This window comes from Mercenaria mercenaria, chromosome 5, assembly GCF_021730395.1.
Source record: "Mercenaria mercenaria strain notata chromosome 5, MADL_Memer_1, whole genome shotgun sequence".
NCBI classification, from domain to species: domain Eukaryota; kingdom Metazoa; phylum Mollusca; class Bivalvia; order Venerida; family Veneridae; genus Mercenaria; species Mercenaria mercenaria.
Genome location: NC_069365.1, coordinates 88,844,115 through 88,863,453, shown reverse-complemented (window position 1 = coordinate 88,863,453; position 19,339 = coordinate 88,844,115). Strand labels below are relative to the sequence as shown.

The 19,339-nt window shown below is 33.0% G+C and overlaps 2 long non-coding RNA genes across 2 annotated transcripts in view; one reads left to right on the top strand and one right to left on the bottom strand.

Moving 5' to 3' along the window:
- LOC128557209 (uncharacterized) overlaps window positions 1–13,163 on the top strand; it is a 45,323-nt gene extending 32,160 nt beyond the window's left edge. Inside the window, exon 2 of the long non-coding RNA XR_008371122.1 lies at window positions 11,346–13,163. This is a non-coding gene — a long non-coding RNA (uncharacterized LOC128557209). The remainder of the gene's footprint in view (window positions 1–11,345) is intronic.
- Window positions 13,164–16,923: 3,760 nt separating this feature from the next.
- Window positions 16,924–18,967, bottom strand: LOC123559212 (uncharacterized). The gene is made up of 3 exons (XR_006687900.2): window positions 18,502–18,967; window positions 17,736–17,813; window positions 16,924–17,479 (listed from the first exon to the last, which is right to left on the bottom strand). It is a non-coding gene; the product is annotated as an uncharacterized LOC123559212 (long non-coding RNA).
- Between the last annotated feature and the right edge of the window lie 372 nt (window positions 18,968–19,339).

The following is a 19,339-nucleotide window of genomic DNA, read 5'->3' as shown; positions in this document are numbered from 1 at the left end:
TACACACACGCGCGCACACAAAGGGCAACATTTAAAAGGGCAAAAAGAAAAAACAAAGGAAAAACCCGTGGGGGGACCGCCCTTGGGAAATCATGGGGAAAAAAAACCATGGGAGCTTAAAAAGGGTTTTTGGGGCGCCCCAACCTAAAATTTTTTTATTTGATAAAAGCGTCTTTGGTTTTCACGCCCCCCCCCCGGGGTTTTTTTATTCAAACAAAATATATCCCTTTGTGAAAACCCAACCCTTTTCTACACCCCCAGACAAGTGTGATTTAAAAAAGCGAAGATTCTAGCGTATCTACACGTACCTAGCATACTTTTAAATTTTAAAGAAGGGAAATCCCAATATCAAACACCCTTTGGGGCTGTGAACAAAAAAAATTGCTTGTCCATTATAATATAGTTTTGTATTTTTAAATTAAGAGATAAATAGTTTTTTTTATACTTTCAATTTAAAGAGTAAAGATAACGCATTTATTTATTGGTACAATCATACGTATTTTACCTTTGAATTGGTTCAGTTTCGTTTAGCGCCTTTTTAATTTTTTAAAAGAAAAACTTTTTTGCCTTTAGTGTGACTATCGCCCAAAAAAAGCCCTTTAAACCCTAATTTTTTTTACCCAAAATATTGAATTTTTAATAGACAGACAGCGGGGTAAATTTTTAAAATCCTTTTTAGAGCCCATATTTGACTAGTCTTTCTTTTAGGGGCCAATTTTCTTTTTGTTTTTTTGTTTTTTAAATTTTTTTTAGGGGAAACACTCCCGAGGCCATTATATTTTTGTATTCTTATACCCTCTCAAAACATAATTAAAAAAACCCAAAACGGGGTGTGGTCAGAATAATATGAGAAACCCATTTTCCAAAAAAAAAAAAGACAACAAAAATGACTTTTTATCAAGGTTTCTTTCCCCTTTTGAAATTTAATTTCCCCTCTTTCGACTTTTTTTTGGCATTTTCATTACCCGTTTTTTACGGTTTGAAGGGCAACCCGGTTTCTTTAAAATTTTGAATTTCCCCTTTAAAAAACGGGAAAGTTGTTCTCCGACTGAAATAATAAAGTACTTTTTAACGCTTTTTTCCCAAACTTTCCACTTTTTAAAAGACTAATTAAAAATTAAACCGTTTTTACCCCTTTTAAAAAACTTTAGTACCCTTTACGCTTTGATTTTTTAACGTTAAAAAAGTCCCGTCTTTTGTGATATTGCCCAAAAACCGCTTTTACCTTTTTCTTTACCCAAAATTTTAAATTTTTAATGGATAGACAGCGGGGGTATTTTTTCTTTTCCTTTTTAACAGTCTATATTTTTAAAAAGGTCCCTTTTTTTAGATCAATTTTTATTCCTTTTTTTTTTTTTTTAGGGGAAACAAATCCTTGGGGGTATTTTTATTTTTGTATAAATTATGGGCCCTTTTTAAAACAAATAAAAACTGTTAGGAAAAAAAATTGAAATACGTAAAATATATGTTAAAAAATTTTTCAATTTCGTTGTAAATTTCTTGTGATAATATTAAATAATTTGGGTAAACTACTCCCCCGACTCACCCAAAAAAACCGGGGTTAACACATTAAAAATTTTTAAATTTGCGAAGAAAAAAATTGAAAGAAAATTGGTCTCCCATATGTATTTTAAAATTTTCAGGCCATGTCTAAAGGTTTAAATTTTAAGTAGTTTTTAACAGTGTTTGTTTGACCAATTTAAAAATGAATTTGGGTTTTTAAATTTAAACTTTCTGTTACTGGTCACTCGCGGAGGGGGGGTAATAAGCTTAAAACATAAATTTTACCCTTTTAAAAAAATAGGTGTAAAAAATTTGTACTATTTTTGCCATTAAAACATCGTTTAACCTTTTTTAAAATTTGATGTGGTGTGGGGACCAACAACTTTTAGACCGGGAAAATTTAAGATCTACCTGTAGATCCCCGCGCTTGTTCCATTTTGTCAGATTTTTTGATTTATGAAAAACATTTATTCTAGAATGTTCCCCTATATAAGACTTAAAAATTGGGTTATGTTTGAAAAAGCAAATGAAATTAGTCCCAAAGGGTTTTTAAGCTATGCGTTTGAAGAAAAAACTAGTTGCTTTTTTAAAAGCTTTTTATTTTCCAAACCCGCCAACTTTTAGTTTTTCAATTTTAAGAACATTAAAATTTTTAAAGTACCTTTTAAAATTCTTAAATACGTTTTTGCGCTTTTTGTTATTTAGCGTATAATTTTCAGTTAATTTAGTAAACCCCTTTAACGCTTTTATTATTAAAAATTTTTTGTATTTTTTTTTTTAATTTCTAAAACATAATTTCGTTCTTCAGTAAAAAAATTTGTAAAGTTTTTTACTTATCTTTACACTTTTCTTCATATAATCGGTGTTATTTTTTTTCGATTAACGTTACAAAAAGAGGTAGTGTACCCTCCCATATAACAGAATGCCCCCTTATTTTTTTCTACTAAGAATTTGTTTTTTGTTACTACGGTGGGACTTTTTCTTTTAAAATCCCCCAATTTTCAACCAGGGATTGGGAAAAATTTTAAAGTAAACTTTGAATAAAAACCCAAATAAAACAAAAATCCCCCTTTTTCAAGTAAAATTGAATATAAAAACAAAAAAATTTAATTTTTTTTGAACCCCTATTGGTTTCCGTAATATTTTACGGGTTTTAGATATTAGGTTTTCTTTAATCTAAAGATGTTGTTAAAAAATTCATTTAAAATTTTTTAAATTTGTATAAGGGGACCGGAAATTTTATAATTTTTTTTTAAAACCGGGTGAGGGGTTATGTTTTAGGTAAGCTTTTTTAAACCTGAAAATATCTACGTAATTACCCCTTTAACAACTAATATAAAAATTTTTTGCTTTTTATGTTACTTTGTTTTTTAATTAATTTTATTTTGGGCGGCCCATTTTTTTAAATATATTATGCAGTAAATGACTTGTAATTTTTTGTTAGATTTTTTAAGTTTTTAGACAAAAACCCAAAAAAAAAAGAAATCGCCGACGGGGCCCCTCGGAGTAGTTTTATTTTTAGTCCCAAAATAAGGGGAAAAAAATAAGATATTTTAAAAAGGTAAATTTAAAAACAAAATTGTCATAGAAAAAAGGGGGCCCCGAAACGCAAGTACGGTTTTTCATGACGGGGGGTTAAGATGTTTGTAAAACTCAGAAGTTTGACATAAAACATTAAACCCCATATTGCACTTATTCGCCCTTTTATTTTCGGGTTATTCTTTACGATTAATGTTACAATGAGGTAGTGTTTTCATCCCATAATTGAATGCCCTTTTTGTTTTTTTTTTTAAAAAAGGATTAGTTTTTTGGTACTAATTCGGGGGCGTTTTTTTTCTTTTTAATTTCCCCAATTTTCCCAAAGATTGCCCCATTTTAAGGGGGTTAAGTTTTCTTGAAAAGAATGCAAAAAAAAACAAAAACCCCTTTTTTTTATAAAAATGAATATGAAAACAAAACTTTTATCGTTTTTCTATCTGGGTGTTTCCTTTTTTATTGTTTCGGATCGGGGATATTGGGTATCCATAAATCCCTAAAAATTTTCTGTTAAATTTAACAACACAATTTAGCAACAAACTATTTCGTTTAAATAAATTTAAAATATTAAAAAAAAAGTGATATTTCTTTTTAAACCCGTAAATGTGCATATATTTTAAAATTTTTTGTGCGTTCGTTTTTATAATATTTGGCCAAAAATTTTGGTGTTATTTCCCTTTTTGTTTTCCCGAATAAATTTTGGTGAGTTTTTCTAAATATCATTATAAGTTTGGAAGAGAAATGAAAAATTTTACATGGGAAAATCAAACGTTTACTTTTTTGATGAACACCAAAGATTTGAATGTTGTTTACATAGTGGAAAATATTAAAAAATTATTGTTTGGATTAAAAACCCCTTTTTTTTTCGGGTATAACTAAATTTTTTGTCTTCTAAGGGTTTCACATTGGTTTTTTTATTATTTCATTTTTGCCCGCTTTTGTTTTTTTACTGTTTTATGCAGTTAAAAGACTTTTTTGAACTTTTTGTTAAACTTTTTTTTTAAAAATTTTTTTAGACAGGGGAAAAACCCAAAAAAAATCGCAGAAGGCCCGTCGGAGGGGAAGTTTTTTTCAGTTTTATTTTTTGCATAAGGTGACGTATCAGTTTTTATAAAAAGAACAAAAGGGCCCCAGCACCTTAGGGTTTTAGTTTGACAAATTTTCTGAAATTTTTCATATTCTATATTTTTTCTATATAGACTTGAAATTTCGGGCCCAAATCCCAACGTTTACGCATTGAAGGTGATTTAAACCCGGGTTAATTTCTGCCCCCTGCCCCCCAAATTTTCGAGGGGAAATTTAACCCGGGTTAGGGATTAAGTCGGGGTTAAAAAAGCCCCGCTGCCCCATCCCCCAAACCCCAATTTCACCAATGCCCCAAGCCCCAGTGCCCCCAACTCCCAAACGCCTCGTTATATACTACTCCCCCCACACACACCCCAATATGAAAATACTTCCTACGGGCCTGTAAACCCAAATTTCATATTTCTAAAGAGAGCAATTACTATGTAGGGATAACGCATGTTTTTCGTGTTATAACGTTTGCAGAATCCCTAGGGATTGTTTGGTGCCAACGTATCCCGAGGGTTTCTGAAGATGTTATAACACGAAATGAACATGCGCTAACGCTATTCTAGCATAAAACGCGGAAAAAACCTAATAAATGAGTACATTCTACCTCAACGTCATTAACCCTAAGACTGCCAGAGGGCCACTTTTGTGGCCCGACTAATGTTCTAAAATTGCCAGAGGGCCACTTTTGTGGCCCGAAACCCGCTCAATTTTGGATCGATGTGGAACGTTTATTTCAGTATTTTATTGCTAAAAAGAAGATTTGATGAAATTTAAATAGTTGTTATTTTGCAAATTTATTGACGTCATTTCCGCCGTGACGTCGACTACGTGAAATTTCGCGCCGTAAATATTCAATTACGTTGATAATTGAACTTGTCTATGTAGTTTTATCTGATACTGTATACCTATAAAAATTGCGTGAAAACGAAATTTTTGGCACATTGAGCCCTTGTTTATACTGTCTTGAGTGAAATGCATAATGGTTAACGTATGTAATTTGTATGATATATATTGTACGAAATAATTTATTTGTCCTTAGTTCTGAATGGGATTTGTGCCTTCATTGAATATATACGGTGAAGTTTGTATAACTATAACTATGGTATGTTTTCTACCCTACAATTGTATAACACATGTGTGAACGTTTCATTTGCTGTCTTAAAGCATTTTACTTGTATGTTAGTTATTTCATATTTTTTCCATCCAGTAATATTAGGTTAATAATACACTTTGTTACAACAAACTACATGTACGTTGGTTTACTGCCTGCTTGAAATATTGAAGCGTGGGCAGAACAATTTCAGATCAGAGCTTGTTCCATACGACGACAGTATTTGGAAAAAGGAACATTTATGATAATTGAAATGTACGTGGAAAGACGTTACACACCTGGACATGTATAATATTATCAGCGTAACATTTTTCAAAATGATGAACATATGGATGGAAGTGTTTTCCGCCGGAACGAAACAGTAACATCAATGCTGCTGATGAGAGTGGCCCAAAACATATGCCGGAACATTATGCAAAGCCTACGTTTATTTGACGTTCATGTTCACAATTAACAAGATGATAAAAATTGTGACAAAGACGAACAAGAGTAACAAATTGATATTAAGTTGATGACATAAAAATATGTATGTTTATACGGTACCACCTGAACCATGAATTCCACGTTTATGTTTCCAAAGTTCAGCCTGCACCCTATGAACAGCGCGTACGGTCTCTGACAATATGGGGAGGGGTGAGAGGGGGGTGGGGGCAGTATACAGGTAATAGCATATCGAAATATCGGTTATTAACAACTTCTCTTTCCCCGGAATTCGCTCTTCTTTAACTTATAAATATCGCACTTCGAAATATCGAAAAAACTCTCGTTGAATAAGGAATGGCAGTTTTAGCAGATAATAAATGAGTTCTTACGTACAGTTTCTGTTTGAGTTCCGCCGACCACTACATTAAAGTTACATTTCAATCATGAAAAGAGTATAAATGATGGGGAAATAAACTTTGAAATGTAGGCAAACAAAATATTTCAATAATTTTCTAACACCACATAAAAATAAGAAATCATTTCCAACACACACACAGTTACTCGTTGTATATTAAAATATATATCAAATTTTGATAAATTTGGTTGTTAGTTTGCGCAATGATTAAAAAAACGACACATATGTAGGGCAGGCGGTTTTAAAATGTATATTGTCTAATAAAATAAGCTTTTGGACGCTTGTGATAACATACAGTCTATACTAGTATGTGGCACAGTTCATTCGTACACATACCGAGGCTCCAGCACCGAGGCACTATTCAAAGTTCACTGGTAGAGAAAACTAATAATAAATGAACCGAAAGTATTTATTTTCCGTGGTACATGGGACTGATCAATAAGCCCAGGATGAACAGTACCGACGAAAACGAGATAGACAGAGTACTTAGTGGTTTAGAAATGTGTTTACCCGCACCATAATCCAAAACGTTTTGAAATATCTACATTTTGTAACCCGTTGAAAAAGACACCTTGTTTAACAGTTTTTATTATGTATATTTTGACAGTTTTTTTTTCACATCCGCTATAGATTAGACTCTTAGTTTTTGAAAATAATTTTGACCGGAGCATTACGTCAAATACATGATGCCAAATGCAATCAAAAGCCTACAGCTACAATAAAGGATCAAAATTTAAGAGAGAAATGGCGCCGTTCTTTGCATGACATTCAAGGAAAATAAATTTAAAAAAAAAGAGTAAAAACGTTGAGTACTTTCCACGCTGCCAGCTTAGATAATAACCAGAAACATAAGATTGTTACCAAATATAATAAATACATGGGTGGTGTGGACCTCAATGAATACGTCCCAGCATCCTCCGCTACGGACAGATCCAGCATTCTCCGCTACGGTCTATAGGCCTAAATTGTAGAATACTTTCCCAGTAATAACTAGCCTGGCTCCCTGGCTGCATGGCTATTTTTTTTTCAATTAATGCAGGACACATTTTATTAGAAATTATAAGACTCTAAAAAAGCACAATTCTATCTGATGGCTGAACCATACACCTATGTTTGGAACCAGGGACAATAAAAATATCAATGTAGAAACAACATTCTTGAGTTACTTCCCTCTAAATGAAGAAAGCTGATATATGTAAATAAGAACAAACCTAGGGACGGGAGCCAGTCTACGTAGTAACCAGAAACACAAGATCGTAACCAAATAAAATAAATACATGGGTGATGTGGATGTAAAAGATAAGCTTTTAATTAACTTTTAATTTTGATCATCAAAAACCATCGAAAATGAGAAAAAGTTATTTTTTTTTTATCTTGTTCATATATTTACTATTAACGCTTACATTTCATATAAACATAATAACAACCATCCATTAAATAGGCTAAAACTCATTGAAGGAGTGGTCAATTCGCTTTCTTGTGAACATCTGTGAACCAGACAGCAATTTGCTTAACGGGGTGAGGAAATGCTTGAAAGGAAGGGAAACGGGGATAAGTCATTGTTTGCCAGAGGCGTAGGGTCGAATGACGGCGCTGAACATTGTTCTCGTGCACAGTTTGTGGGGGAAAAAGCTCACTACCACAGATACGTCGAGGTTTACTATTTCGTACCACAGAAACACACTGTCACCGTCTGGATATTTACTTGAGCGCGAATCAACAACATCATTAATCTATTCACTTTCATGGTCCCGATCTTATTCAGAAAAAAATAATTAAGGACACAATTTCCATAAAAGTTTAATATGAGCCAGTAAACACGGGCACGGACTGCAAAATCAAATTTAGCGTCTTTTTATCATAACAGTACCGAGTTAAGTTTAATTGACGCGAAGTTTATTACAGTGCTTAGAGTACTAACTAGTATGCAATGCAGGGTATTGCAGTATTTATCATTACAGTGTTTAGAGTACTAGTATGCAATGCAGGGTATTGCAGTATTTATCGTTACATTGCTTAGAGTACTAGTATGCAATGCAGGGTATTGCAGTATTTATCGTTACATTGCTTAGAGTACTAGTATGCAATGCAGGGTATTGCAGTATTTATCGTTACAGTGTTTAGAGTACTAGTATGCAATGCAGGGTATTGCAGTATTTATCGTTACATTGCTTAGAGTACTAGTATGCAATGCAGGGTATTGCAGTATTTATCGTTACATTGCTTAGAGTACTAGTATGCAATGCAGGGTATTGCAGTATTTATCATTACATTGCTTAGAGTACTAGTATGCAATGCAGGGTATTGCAGTATTTATAATTTCTCTTTACCGTTTTAGGTAATCCTAGTTTACTACATACGCAAAGTTGCAATAGAAAAAAATATATCTTTCGTTTAGGTAGGGCCAAAATAAATGTTTTATAAACGAGAACTTATTCGCCCAACCTGTGTACTTTTGCCTTTTGTTTTGTGCTTTGTAGCATTGTGGCGAAATACCTATGTTGATTTGATTTAGTAGTCACATACCTTAAGATTCGTACCTAAAATATTCGCACCACGTTTTCGACCCACCGATGAGCCGTCCTAATTCAGTAGACTTAATTAAGTAAACATTAATCTTTCATGAATACATAGAAGAGAGAAAGTTCTATCTACTACTACGATAAAACCAATATATTAAGGCGTTAATAATGGAAAATATACAAAGATTAGTCAAATTACGCACTTAGATGATCATTGTACTAAGGAGCTTGATTTTGTCATTATCATTGAGCGCGCATTAATTACAGTTGAGAAAAAGGTTATAAATACCAGGGCAGCATCACGAAGTGATCAGATTCTGCCAAGCTACCGAGAGAATAACTTCGTTGAAAAATAAATATTATAAAATATTACTAAATACTATTGGGTTCTTGACCTCCTATCATAGTCTGAGTTCTTACTCAAAACATTGCGTTTCGTTTAAGTTCCACGACGATAGGAACTCGACATCTGGTGGTATTTAGGTAAAATCTTAATGTATGGTATTCACCTCAGGCATAGTTTGTTGTGAATCGCCATACTACAAGAGATCCCATCCACTAATTTTGAGTGCTCGTCATCAGTTAAATTGAGATAGATTGATTAGCATTAATTATTTTATATTTCACCAATCATTTTAAGAATCATTTGTTTTCCAATCATTCGGCAAGGAAGCCCATAGGAAAATTATATTATATTTAATATACTGAGCTAGACCGTGCACGCTACAGCATAACAAATTTTATGATACATGTATAGATAAACTGCTTATATTTTTGAATGTATTTGAATCATACTTTTAAATAAAATGAACGTATGCAACCTACATACGTAAAGCCACAATTTTTACTTTAGTAAGAGTCCCTTAAATATATGTTTTAAATTTCACATTATAATCCAAAACTAATCATGATAACATACTTTTTTTGCAAGCGTATTTGTTTACGTTTTTACATATGTTAGGGCACCGAATTCCTTTTCACTCGCGGTTCACACCGTAATTTTATGGCAATGTTGCGGTTGCGTCAATGACACTGCCGTCCGTTCCTGTATCAGCAGTTCTGACATAGAATTTTATCATCATGTATCTACCAATTGAATGAGATTTGAAGGCATGACAGAAAAACTATGTACATACATAAACTGGATGTTTACAACAATGAAGAAAACATCACTGATTATGCGGAGTATAGCTTCCGTTCATCCGTATTCATCCGTTTTTCATATTATTAAATCAAGACGTTTACTAAACATGAGGAATAAATAAACGTTTTTTATAAAAAAACGTTGCTCGAGATGTGGAATGCAAAAATTCCCTTCCCTGTTTATTGTTACGTATGTTTGTAAATCTGGCGACATATACATCACTGCTATCAAGTAAAACCTCACATGTTTCAATAATAATGTAAATTTTATATTGGCTGTTTTCAACTCTGATTGTATAAAGGGGAGTGTTAGTATTAGTTTTTCAAGGAAGCGGAGTCAAAAGTGGTACCTTTCATCACAATCGAGCTATAATAAAATAAGTATAAACTAACTCTGACCATATGTTTTGAATGAGAATCAAGCACTTGTATCTTAAAAGAAGTAAACTATAATATCTAAAAAAAAAACGCGCCTTCTTTTACATATTTACAAACTCCCAATTACTACTCAATTAACGAAACGTCGCGCTAATATTACAAACGTCAACGTTCGAAAATGACGGTTATATTTAGATGACGTCGTGAACGTCGTTGGCAATTTTGAATTTATAGTGTGGCAGCGAAATCAGGAATGTCATCACTCTTTCAGTAATCGTTTGGCAATATCCCTAACAAATTTCAGACCAGTCATATCATTGACTCCGGTAAAGATTTATTTGAAATTGTGTAATCCTGATTTTTATGATTGTTATGAATAATTGTTACCGGATTTAGAAAATGCTAGACGTTTTGAATATATGATATATTGAGTATCTTGAGATATTTTTCAAGGCCAAAGTGATAAGGAAATCAACTGCTTTTCATGTAAACGTGCTGCTCTCCAATGAGAATTACGACTTATTTTTATTTAAAAAAAATGAAAATAAAATGTTTTGATATTTCCGTCAAATTCTTGCAAAATGTTATGCAAAATAACCAAATTTATGTTCAAATTGCTAGTTCACGAAGGATTTTTTAACATTGGGACTGATTTATTTTCATTGCATGTGCATCGAAAAGTAATAATCACTTAACTAGCTGCATCCCGCCCGCTTAGCTCAGTAGGTAGAGCGTCGGTCTACGGATCGCGGGGTCGCGAGTTCGATCCTCGGGCAGGGCGTATGTTTTCCGTGACTATTTGATAAACAACATTGTGTCTGAAATCATTAGTCCTCCACCTCTGATTCATCTGGTGAAGTTGGCAGTTACTTACAGAGGACAGGTTTTTACTGGTACAGAATCCAGGAACACTGGTTAGGTTACCTGCCCGCCGTTACATGACTGAACTACTGTTAAAAAGCGGCGTTAAACCCAAAACAAACAAACAAACTAAACTGGTTGCCTCCTTTTTTAAGCCATTTTCTTAAATGTCAAACTGCCATGTCGTTTTGATAATTTTTCTGATTAAGCTAAAATAAGTGCTGAGGGGTTAGATTATTGATTCCATATTTATCAACGTGTGGCTAGGTGTTCAATCCCATTTTCTACCTCGCTAATATACAATGAAGTAGCTATTTATATAAAATGTAGAAAATGTATAATTATTGATATAATAAAAAAATCTGTTTTGTCATTTCAGTTATATGTTTGCCTGTTCTTTTGTGAAAGCTGTGTTACCTGGTTTGGTGTCAACAAGTTCAAAGATGTGTTACTTACTTAATATTTCCGGCTTGGATATATACTTGGAAAGTTACAGTTTATTTTATATTTTACACATAACATTGCGATAAGTCTTCGACATGCAAGACAAACTGTCGGACGCCTTGGGGTGAGGAGATATAGGGCTGGTTCTACGTCAACTTATGTAATAAATGAAGTGAGAAAGCTTTGCAACAGATAGCATAATATGGAAAATGTTTAAGTCATCAGACAGAGTGAAAGAATCGCAAGAAATAGCCAGGCATATATTAAAGACCATGGGTACGTTGATGTGATTTGAAAACGTCTGTTATCCCCGCCAGGTGAAACCCTAACAAAGGCAACAGAAGGATACTTTTTGCAAGTGCTCGAAAACAAACTGGATTCATTTGGACAAAGAAAAGTTTGAATAGTCAAGTAACACTTTTGTTCAGTGCAAAACAATGTACCTTAACAGGTTGTAGATGTATATATGTAATGCTTCTTTTAGAAATATACAAAACTACCGTTTAGTGTCTGAATTATTTGTCTTCCTTGAACACTTACACTAACATTGCAAGAGATGCTAACGAATATAAAATGTTAAAAATATGGTGAACAATCTAATTATAATAACTGGCTATTTAGTAGTACCAGTATGTTGTATAGTTGTTTTTCTTTCATAGAATTTTTTTCAAATTCACATATATGTTAGGAAAATTTGTGCTGAAAACAATGAACAAATAAAAACAATGGGTCACCAGGCTTGTTTTTGTGAAAAATTGTTTTGAAAACACCCACACTGTTGCTGAAACTGATAGCGACTTTTCAACATTTTCATGATTGTTTGCTTTTTTATAAATACCAACCAAAGTATGCATAAAGACAGAACAATAAGGTTAATTCTTTTTACAGATTCTGTTATATACTTATTTCATATTATAGTCATATTTGTAATACAATATCTTTATAATTATGCGTACAAATAGAAAAACAATCTGGTTTCATGTTCACTTTTGTGAACTTTTTTAATGAAAAATACTCATAGTAAAGAACTTTTTTTTTAATTTTGAAAAAGCTGTTTCTAGATTTTTTTCTGTTTTCATTGTGAATAAACAATTGAATTGTGAAAATAAAAACGGCAAAAAAGTATGGGTCTCCGGGCTAAATTTTATGTTAAGGCCGCTTGAATGCAACACCTGTGCGGACGAAAAATGGCGCGAACCTGACCAAATTGATTACATGTATATCTGCCAGAAGTTAGAAAGAAGTTTTAAAATTCTTAATTCTTTCTATAATTGAATACTGAATAATCTTAAAGGGGATTTTGTCTTTCAATACAAAGTTAACTTAAATGTCTAACATTATATAAACAGCACTGTCTTCGTACTAACGTGCGCTGTCAAACACAGCCACAAAAATGGCAAGATACATGTCAGGCATGATTGATGTCAGTACAACATAAACCAGTATCAACATTTGATTACCGATAAAACTTATTAAAAAGTTGTTTTATTCAAGATTCCTCATATTTAAGATTGTCTGTAACATGTTTCAAGAAATGTTGACTTCACTTCAGTTTTCCATAGATGGTGTCGGTTGCGCAGAAACATGCGCATAAAAACTACTGGAATTCCCTTTAAATGTGCTTTGATTTTTCTTTTAAATGTGATGCTTGGATTTTATAGTGTTACATGTTGCACAAAACTGTATAAGGCAGATAAAAAGAGACCACCGCTTATGACTGAAATGTTATTCAGTAAATAAACAATAGAAATTTGGTTACTTAAAGGGAATTCCTATAGTTTTTTATGCGCATCTATCTGCGCAGCCGCCACTTTCTATGGAAAACTGAACTGAAGTCAACATTTGTTGAAACATGTTACAGACAATCTTAAATATGAGGAATTTTGAATGAAATAACATTTTTGATAAGTTATATCAGTTATCAAATGTTGATACTGATTTATGTTGTATTGACAAGTATCATGCCTGACAGATGTCTTGCTATTTTTGTGGTTGTGTTTTCACATCGCATTTTAGTACAAAGACAGTGTTGTTCATATAATGTCAGATAATTGACTTAGTACTGATAAGACAATATCACCTTTCAGATTATTTAGTATTCAATTATAAAAAGAATTAAGAATTTTTAAAACTTTTTTTTAACTTTTAGCAGACATATATGTAATCAATTTGGCCAGGTTCGCGCCATTTCCGTCCGAACAGGTGTTGTATTCTAGCGGTCTTAACAAAACATTTAGCCTGGTGACCCATACATTTTTAGCCATTTTTATGCTCAAAATACAATTATCTATACACAAGAAGAAAAAGAAAAAATTCTATGAAAGAGTTTTTTCAAAATTAAAAAAAAATATTCTTCACTATGGGTATTTTTCATTGAAAAAAGTTCACAAAAGTAAATATGAAACAATATTTTTTTTCATTTGTACCCATTATTGTAAGGATAGAGTATTACAAATATGACTATGATATCAAATAAGTATATAATAAAATCTGTAAAAAGAAAAAACCGTATTGTGCTGCCTGGATGTATATTTTGGTTGGTATTTATAAAAAAGCAGAAAATTATGAAAATGTTGAAAAATCGCTGGCAGTTTCAGCGACAGTGGGTGTGTTCAAAACAATTTTTCACAAGAACAAGCCTGGTGACCTATTGTTTTTATTTGTTCATTGTTTTCAGCACAAATTTTCCTATCATATATGTGAATTTAAAAAAATTCTATGTAAGGAAAAAAACTGTAGGAATTCTCTTTAATTCACTGAATAGCATGTTTCAATGGAAGAATACCAGAGAAAATGGATTCGTTCAATGTTGTTAGAGAAGACATGCTGTTTACAATGACTTATTGTCCTAAGTGTATAAAAAGATCGAGAAAATATGCTTTAAACGACCCTATGCCTTTTGAGCATCCTTGGCCTGTCTTAGGCATCATCTGCATCCATATTTGTTGTGTGTATCTTAAAAATTGCAGAAATTATTATAATACGATCAGTTATCGATTATAAATTTTAGAGTTGTCATTGTGAATATTAAAGGCCAGAAGAGATCTGCCCAAATATTTTAATGCTTATCTTCTTACAGATTTTATTATATAGCAGATGTATCTGATAATAACATAAAAATTTATGTTCTTGGCCTCCATTCATGACTAAGCAATGACCCATATACATGTAGTATTCAAGTAAAGTAGACCGTAAACAAAAGTTTTAATTAGGAAATTCAATAGCCTGGTGGCAGAGCGTCCGCTTCCAGGGCGGGAGGTCGTGGGCTCGACCCCCGGCCGCGTCATACCAAAGACATGAAAAATGGTTCCTGTAGCTCCCTTGCTTGGCGCTAAGCATGAATAGGGAAAATGGCTTCTTCTCTCATTCCATCAGGAATGAGGTGTCGAGAGTGATTTATATAAATTGTAGAACTTCCTTCACAATCGACCTGATATAAATTATATATAAACATAGTACAGAAAAGGCCATAATTCTGAAAAATGTGTGCAGGAGTTATGGTTCCTAGTAAACCTAATAATGATGAGTGTGCATAGTTTAAAAGCTATTGTTCTCATTATTATAGTAGAGTAGAGTAAAACATACAAAAAAGTTCGATGTTCTCAAGTATAAAAAGGGTCATAACATACTCATATAATGACAATATATCACTGTGTGTAGTTTCAAAGCTACTGCACTCATAGTATTCAACATGATGGTACTACAGAACGCGGGGTCGTGAATACGATCCCCGGGCGTGGGGTTTATTCTGTGTGACGATTTTGGTAACAGACATTGTGTCTAAAACCATTCGTCCGCCACCTCTGATTCATTTGGAGAAGTTTACAATTACTTGCGGAGAACAGGTATATCTAATGGAGTTATTTCAAAAAGTAAATAAAGCTGAGTTGCGGGTCTTTTGCAGTACAAGTCCTCACAGTAGTATCTATCAATGTTAAATTTCTATCAAGCTCTTTTAATTGTTTTGGAGATATGCTCTGCACAAACGTTTTATACGTAAATCAGATAAAGGGAGAAATTTAAATAGATCATTAAGGTAGATTAGACTGCACTTTCTCTGTATGAAAGTTAAACTTCTTCGCCTTTACAATATCTTTACAGTAGTTTAGGTAATTTTGAATTATGCTCAAGAAAGAAGTGTAATGCTCACCTGAACTTCAGAACTTAAACAGACTGGAAAGTTCAAGAGGCATTATTATGTGACAGATTACAAACAGTACAAACACTATATTCTTCCTAGGTCTATAAACTGGGTGGAATTTACACACAAGTAATTGGACTAGGCCTGGGTTGTTTCCAAAAGTTCTTTAAACTAGTCATCTGTATCTTGCAATTCATAAGAAGTTGTTCAAAGATATTTTCATATTTAGCTCAACTGGCCCCTTAATAGGAGCAGAGACCACCAGTTTAACAAATGCTGGAGAAGATCGTACAATGATGCTACAGCCTAAGTTTGATAAATATCCATCAAGCCGTTCATGGGTAGAAATCGTTTGAAGGTATTGTTATTTTAGCTCCAGTTACCAATAAAAAGGACCAAACTCACTCATTAAAAAAGTGGGAGAGGACCTGAAGGATGCTATATAGTGAGTTTAATTAAGGTCCATTAAGCAGTTCACGAGGAGACTTCGTTTTAAGAAGTTTCTATTTTTAGATATTTTGTCCTCTAGAAAAGTCTTATCATACCGATTGTAATAATTCTGGGAGATGACCTTACAGAAATACTACAGACCATGTTTGATAAAAATCCAACGAGTGGTTCACGAGGGAATTGTCAAATTTTTAGTGCATTCTTTGGCCCAGGATGTGTTAAGTTTTGAACCAGCATCCAGCAAAACAAAAAGCAGTAAAATCACAGTTTACTTTAATGACTTTCCGTGAATAATCTCTGTTGTTGTATATTAATGTCTAAAACCACATTACAATTTCACGTAGGGTAATACGTAGGGTGGTGTACTAATGCTTTGCAACGAGAATACCACTCTAAAAGAATCTGGATCCGGCATACAAAAGGTTGGAGAGGGGAGCGTACTTATTCTTTTATTACCTGTTTTATATCTAAAACGTACATATAACATTTTTAGAAATACACAAATTCATGTAAAGGTAATAAAGGTGATTTAAAAAATACACCCGTTTTGATTTTTGATTGTAGTGCATATTACTTACAATGTAACACAGTGCTTTATATGACAAAATGTAACGTGAAATGGCAAAATTCTACAGATATATAGACAAACAGAAAGATGAACACAGTAATTACTTTTATAAAAGAACAAACTAATTTTTTCATGGGATTAGGTTAAAAACTTGTTAACGTAATAAGAAAAGGCACAATAGCACAGACCGTTTCATTTTTTTCTGTTTATGGAGATGTAATGAAATGTGCAGTTCCCCTTATGTCTCCTAGCACCGGCGGAATTCTTTTACAGTGAAAAGGAATGTTCTCAATGATCGAAGAGGACCAAAAATATAACAACACTACGTCCATGTACGAGGAGGCTTTTACTCAGTTTTTACTCTTGTTCACCTGATATATTTTGATTCAAAAACAAACTTAACATTATAGATATTGCCTTATGTCCTGTAAATTAGTAGATACAAGATGTAGCCATGGTTGACTCATTATAGCTGGTTCAAAGTTATATAAAAATAAGATGTCAATATCTTAGCATGGACGTTGCCTTTATATCCAATACTGTTCACATTATAAATAAATTTCAAAGACGCATCGGTTTCTAATATTCCAAATTCAAGAAGCATGTTAACAATTCTCCACTGTGTCCTACATCGAAAGAAGTAAACAGTTAACTTAAAATGCTTTCCGCTCTTAAGTATCTACCTTGATTTTAATCATGTCAGAATTGCTATTATATTATCAAATACTTTTTTAGTTATAAATGTTTCTGACAGCTTCAATTTTACTCCCATATTTAGGGTATTTCTTCCTACATTGTTTTTAAAAATATTTAGTGTACAAGGTATACAGGCGGTAAGGTCACATAGATGAAAATATCCTGTAGGCTCTCTATCAAAGCAGGCTGTGCACAAGTTAGGCTTATGACAAACCTGAAAACAGAAATAAGAAAAAACTAAACTGTAATTAAAATGATCCCTGTATAGCCAAATGATATCAACACATAGCTTCAACACATATTATCACACAAAATAAATTTGGTTATAAAAGTATATCATTTGCATGCCTTTAGTTGATCAAAGAAGTTAATCAAAATAATAACTACAAGTTTCATCACAAATTATTTCAACGCTTTTTTAGCAATCTAATTATTATACTAATGAAAATGTATAAGAATTTGAAATATACCCCCATTTGACTATGTTGTCTTTCCACCATGCTCATTCAGTACATCATTGCCAGTCTCTCATCACTTCCTCTGGTGGTCTGAATATATAAATGACAATTGTTTGCAAAACAAGGTTATTCTATTACAATATGTATACATATGTTCCAATGTCTCGGTTGAAGTATCGGCTATATTTGAGGGAGTGGGGCTCTATCTCCGGTCGCGTAGTACCAAAGAAAAATTGTACTTACAGCTTCCTAGAATGGCACTGATCAGCATTTAAAGGACTTTAACAGACGGTAAAATAAGCACAGTCAAGTATCTATTACTGAATATCTTGTTTGTCGCACAAGAGCTTTGTGGCTGGTGTTGTTTGCGACGTTAAATAAGCTTTCGTCTGTTACTGGCTGACTGAGTGTTTTTATTTCACTCCATTCATTTAAAGTCTAGAATTCATAATTCATTCAATACCTCGAGGATGCAAACACCGCATTTTCAGGCATTAACTTCAACTACAATAACTTTCACTTCTGTAGAGATCTATGTATGTAATTATGATACCAATAATAAAAACACTAAACAATCTGAAAATTACGGTGCCCCTAAAGTGACATGTTACACACTTTTTTTTCCAATTAGGTAATGTGAGACTATTTTTTATTTCGTTTAAACGAAATCATTTGATTACAATGATTTCGTTTCAACGAAATAAAAAAAAGTCTCACATTACCTAATTGGAAAAAATGTGTGTAACATGTGACTTTAGGGGCACCGAAGAAAATATACCTCTGTTTTACTAAATTCAGCACAAGAACCTTTACTAAATTCAGCACAAGGACATTCCATCTCCTCCATTCTCCCGTCACGAATGCAAATGGAAAAGTCTACAAAGGGAGGAAAAACTGATTACAGCAAGCGTAGTAAAGTAGTCCAAAATGTAGTTCCTACCAGCTGGTACTGTACGTGCCACCTGAGAAGTCATGGCCGCTACCCCAGTGGGGCTCGAACCCACGACCCTGAACTTAGCAGCCGACACCTTATCCACTAAATATTCTAAATATCCCCAGTTGTTATAATTATATATAGTTATAATAAAGGCTTTCATATCTTAGCTTTTAGGGTAAATTTTTTTTTTATGACTTCTCACTCGGACTGAAGACATATTGATTATGATATTTTATCGCTGAATTCGGTTAGAAACTGATATTTACCTTAACAGTGAAGCGAATTCAGAAATTCATGATAAATTCAAACAGTTATGAGCACAATCCAATTCAAAAATTCTATTTAAAAAAAAGAAGGAGTATGCAATTCTATCAGATAAACAAGACTACAGAAGCCTAAATTGAATAAATACGTGTAGGGTGCCCAGTGGTCCGGTAACTGCACCCTTCAACCCCGGGTCTAAAGGTCTGCTTACGTGACCAAAAGGAAAAGCCTCTGTCTTTTTTTTTTTTACAAATACCTATGTTACTACATTCTTAGCACAAACTAATGTTTATATTTCACTATATCCATGGTTACAAATTAATTCAATTAAAAAATCGTGAACTATTATTTTAATTTATATAATATTGTATAAACGTACCGAAATAGACACGTCCGTCTGTCTGGGACACACACG